This window comes from Elephantulus edwardii, unplaced genomic scaffold (assembly GCF_000299155.1).
Source record: "Elephantulus edwardii isolate Elephantulus edwardi_28Jun2011 unplaced genomic scaffold, EleEdw1.0 scaffold00100, whole genome shotgun sequence".
Taxonomy (NCBI): Eukaryota; Metazoa; Chordata; class Mammalia; order Macroscelidea; family Macroscelididae; genus Elephantulus; species Elephantulus edwardii.
The window spans coordinates 87,054-92,750 of record NW_006399850.1 but is presented as its reverse complement, the minus strand read 5'-3'; positions in this window follow the sequence as shown (position 1 = coordinate 92,750).

Sequence of the window (5,697 nt, the reverse complement as noted above, 5' to 3'; positions counted from 1 at the left end):
AGGTGATAAAGCGTCCTCCCTTCCACCCTTTACATCTATGCCCCTGTTCAGCATGAAGAAGCCAGAGAGTCGGCATCCAATTCCCAAATCAATAAGACAGTGGGTTCAATTGCTATTGGAAAATGCTTGTCATTCCCCTGTAGCATCTGGTCCCCACTGGACCCCCATCATTTCCTTCACCTGCTCCCCCCACCGACCAAATTGTGCAGCTCTGCAACTGTATCCTGGCCCATCCTCACCCTTCTGCCCCCATCCCTCACCTCCTTGTACCCCCAATATGTTTTTCCCAATTAAAAAAAAGTTCTTCACTTTCAGCCAGGTTTGTGTCATCGACATATTTCAGTTTGTTAATGACTTTCTCAAATCCTTATGCCAAATTATTCTTCATACGTACAGCACCTCCACCAAGCCCTTTCTATAATCCATAAATTTGTGCTCCCCAGGCCTGCTTCCTCCCCTACAGGAAATCTATACCCTTTCAAGCCTGGTGATCGAGTTCTACTTAAGACGTGGAGAGACACGCCAGACACTGAACTGGAGGAAAAGTGGACGGGCCCTTGGGAAGTCCTGATAACCACTCCCACATTATTTACACAGCACATAGATTGAATAAGAATGGTGAAAAGATAAATGCTGATGCACATGTTTCCTGATTTTAAATCTATAGTATTTCTTTGTTCTGTGGCAATGACTACTTCTTAGACTATGTATAGTTTCTGCATGATCATAACTAAGGGATCTGGAATTCCCATTCTTTGCTATGCTATCCCTAAATTTAGTGTATCTGTTATTGGATTATAGCTGTTGAGGTCTCTACTTCTTACTGTGAAGGAGTAACAGGAACTATATTTTCTCTACTGATTTATATAACTGTAAAACTAGACAGAAAAAACTGAAACAGAAATTCCTAAACTTTGAAAAATAGGCAGCACAGGACAATGATTTCTGGAGGAGAACAAAAGAGATGAGCATCTCAGTTACTCTAGTAGCACAGAGGAGAAACCAAGATGAGACCCTGAGTTGAGAAAACAAAATTGAGAATTTAAGACCAGTGTGACCAGAGTGGCTGCACAGACAGGTGAAGAGACAGTGAGCTCCAAAGACCATAAGAGGGCTCCCCTTAAGTCTTTAGCTGAGTATTAATCAGTATGTGAGTAAAGTATCAAGGCTGAAGAAAGAATCATCAAAAAGATGTTGCTATTACTGTGTGCTGTTGAGAGTTTGTTGTTGTTGTTGTTGCTATATGCCATTGAGTTGCCTGTGACTCATAGTGACCCTATGTACAACAGCTCTGAACCCTGCTCTATTCTTATCCAACCTTTTTGTCTCTGACACAGGTACACCCATCAACCCAGTCACTGAGTCAATCCATTTCACTCAGAGTCTTCCTCTCTTTTGTTGTCCCTCCACCCTTCCAAGCATGATGTCCTTCTCCAAGGACTGGTCCCTCCTTGGAACATGTCCAAAGTGTGTCAGACAAAGCTTCAGAATCCTTGCCTCCACGGAGCAGCCTAGTCTCACCCTTTCTAAGACAAGCCTGTTTGTTCTCCTGGTAGTCTATGGTATATTCAATACTCTTCTACAGCACTACAGCTCAAGGGCATCTATTCTCCTATCATCCTTGTCATTGTCCAGCTTTCTGATGCATAGCAAGTAATTGTGAAGACCATGGCCTGGATCAGGAGCACCTTAGTTTCCAGACAGCAGACTTTCCCAATGCATTTTATCTTTTGATTTACTGGCTCCTGGTACCAAGAGTGTTGATTGTGGAGCCAAACAAAGTAAAGTTGTTAACAATCTCATCTCTTCATCATTTATCATAATACTGCAATTTGGCCTAGTAGTAAGAATCTTTATCTTGATGTAGAGTTTCAATCTGTAGTGAAGGCTACATTCCTTGACCTTCTGCAGCAAGTGCTTCAGGTCCACTTCAGTTTCAGCAAGTAAGATTGTATCATCTGTATAACTGAGGTTGTTGATGCATCTTCCTCCAATCCTGATGCCACATTCCTCCTCATACAGCCCAGCTTCCCAGATGATTTGTTCTGCATACAGAATGAAAAATGATGGAGATAGGACACAACCCTGCTGTACACCCTTCCTGATTTTGAACCATGCAGTGTTTACTTGCTCTGTTCTGATTACTGTCTCTTGATTCAAGTATAGGTTTCGCATAAGCACAATCAAGTGTTCTGGGGTTCCCTTTCTTCTCAGAGCTTGTTACAGTCTGTTGTGATTCACACAGTCAAATGCCTTCGTATAGTCAGTGAAACACAGATAGACATTCCTCTCTGGTACTCTCTGTCTTCAGCCAAGATCCATCTAACATTAGCTATAATATCCCTAGACTAATGACCTCTTCTAAACCCAGACTACACTGCTGGCAGTTCCAGTTGGTTCTGAACAATTTTCAGCAGACTCTTGCTTGTATGTGATATTAATGATATTGTTCTATAATATCCGCACTTTGTTGAGTCACCTTTCTTTGGAATGGGAACAAATATAGATCTATCTCTTCCAATCAGTTGGCCAGGTAGTTGTCCCCTATATTTCTTGAACCAACTTGGTAAGCACGTCCAGCGCATCATCTGTTTGTTGAAATGTGTTAGTTGGCATGCCATCGGTTTCTGGAACCTTGTTTTTTGCTAAGTCAAGAGCAGCTTAAACTTCTTTCTTCATTGCCACAGGCTCTTGCTCATACATTGTTTCATGAAATTCTTCTGGGTCAGCCAATTATTTTTGTATACTCCTTCCATCTTCTTTTAATGCTTACTGGATCATTTAATATTCTGCCCAAAGCATCCGTAAGTATTGCAACTCGAGGCTTGAATTTGTTCTTCAGTTCCTTCAGCTTTTTCCAAGGACTGGTCCTTCCTGACAATATACCCAAAGTATATAAGTATATATAAAGGAGAGTTTCACCATCCTTGCCTCTAAGGAGCATCCTGATTTACTTTCTCCAAGACATACTTATCTGTTCTTTTGGCAGTCCATAGATACTCAGTATTCTTCTCCAACATATCAACTGTTCTGTCATCCTTCATTGCCCAACTTCCAGCTACACAGCAAGTAACTGAAAACACCACACCTTGGGTCAGGCACAATTTAGGTTTTGGGGGTTTATTTATTTATTTATTTAAACTTATTGTTAATTTCAGTAAAAATTTACAGAGACTTTGGATTTCCATTCATTCATTGCTGCACTTTTCTCCCCTCCCAACCCTCCCCCCTAATACATTACCCTCTTGTAAAAGTAAAAGAAAAATTCTTTCATTGTTTTACAAACCTTCCCCCAGGTCCACTCCACCATGTAACCTTTGCTCTAGACTCTTGTCATGACAAAAATACCTAATCACATATCCCTTTTAAACAGTTTTCTCCCTCATCTGTTTCAATGCAGTATACATTATTGAACCCATCTTTCTCAGTTTCTCCCCAACCCCAAGGTCAGTGCTGTTTTACAACAGTGGCACCGTGCAATATTTGTCCTTTTGTGACTGAGATACTTCACTCAGCATAATGTCCTCCAGGGTCACCCATTTTGAATAATATTGCATGAGTTCCTTGTTTCTCAATGAAACTTAGTATTGCATTGTGTGAATATACCACAACTTCTCTATCCATTCGTTTGTTGATGGGCACTTAGGTTGTTTCCAACTCTTTGCTATTGTGAACAAAGACACAATAAACATGGGTGTGCAGATATCTGCTTGTATGGTGGTTATGGTCTCTTTAGGGTATATTCCCAGTAGTGGAATTGCTGGGTCAAATGGTATCTCTATTTGCAACTTTTTGAGAAAGGGCCCATACAGCCTTCCACAATAGTTGCACCATTTTACACTTCCACCAACAATGAATAAGGGTTCCAATTTCTCTACAGTCTCGTCAGCATGTGTTGCTTGCTGTTATGTTAAATTTTGCTATTCTTACTGGGGTGAGATGATATCTCATAGTTGTTTTGATTTGCATCTGTCTTAGAGCTTGGGATTTTGAACATTTCTTCATGTGCTTGTTAGCCATCTGAATGTCTTCTTTGGTGAAGTGTCTGTTCATATCCTGTGCCCACTTTTCTATTGGATTATTTACCTTTATCTTATTGTGGTGTTCAAGTATTTGATACATTTTGGATATAAGTCCCTTATCTGACATGTCATTACCAAATACTTTTTCCCAGTCTGTGGCTTCCCTTTTTTACCCTGTTGGAGAAGTTTATAGATGTGCATAGGGATTTGAGTCTTAGAAGATCCCATTCATCTACTTTATCTTCTTCTGGTTGTAGGTACAATTTAGTTTTAAACTAATATCTTTGCTCTTTAGCACCTTGACAGCAGATTTTCACAATAAAATATGTCTTTTGATTTTTTTGACTGCTGCTACTGTGGGTGTTGAATGTCGATTCAAATAAAGTTAAATCATGACAATTTCAATCTTTTCTACATTTATCATAATGTTGACTGTTAGAATGACTATAAACTTCTCCTCAAAAGTGATACAAAGCATACACTGATAAAAACATGTCTTCAAAGTAATAAAAGAAAAAAACCTGTCAACCTAAAAGTCCATCATCACTACCAATATCTTTTTAAAACAAAGATAGATCAAGACTTCAGACATACAAAAAGTGATTTTTACTGGAGCCTCCCAAAAGAACTGTCCTGCTGACATTTTTACTTTACCCCAGAGAACCTGATTTCAGAATTCCAGGCAGAAAGAATGAACTGGGGTTATTATCCTCTCTTTCTCTCTCATTGTCCTTAAATTGGAAATGGCTCATAGCTGACCCTCACTGGGTTTCTGAGGTTGTGAATGACACAAGAGGACATTGCCCATCTTTCTCCCTCAGAGGCACTGGTGGATTTGAACTATCAGAGAGGTGTGTCTTTGGGTTAGCAACACAGCTGTCAATGGTTTATGCTGCCTGTGCTCCCCGTTGTTGTTATTAGGTGCCATCAAATTAATTTTACTTCTTTATCTTTTTATACATCAAAACTATTTTAAATTTTCTCCATCATTACATATTTTCTCCCCTCCTCACCAATCAAGTTGATTTTAATTCATTGTGACCTCATGTGTCTTCCATACAGGATTTATTTCGTTGGTTGGTTTTCCTTAATAAGCAAATTAATTTTCTTACCACTTAGTAGGCTAGAAGTCTTAATTCAAGGTATTTGCACTCAGATAAAGTTTCTCTCTCTCTCTTTTGGCTCTAGAATAGTATCCTTATTTCTCTAAGCATCTGCAGGCCAGGCCTTTAAAAAAAATTTTTTTTTATCAGTTCTTTCCTTTTTTTTTCCTTGTTGTGTACTGTCGAGTCAGATCTGACTGGCACAGGAGGAGATTGTCCCTCCTTCTCCAGTAGAGCATCTGGTAGATTGAAATCTTATGCCTTTAGGATTACAGTGCAGCTTCTTGCCAGTAGGCCACCAGAGCTCCCTAGCCAGGCATTTTTTGAGGTCTCTATGTTCAACCTGTATGCAGAGCAGATTATCCGAGAGGCTGGGCTCTATGAGGAGAAGTGTGGCGTCAGGATTGTTGGAAGATCTATTAACAATCTGTGTTAATGCAGATGACACAACCCTGCTTGCCAAAACTGAGAAGGACCTCATATACTTGCTGCAGAGGGTCAAGGACTGCAGCCTTCAGTATGGACTGAGGCTCAATGTCAAGAAGACAAAGATTCTCACCACTGGACCAATT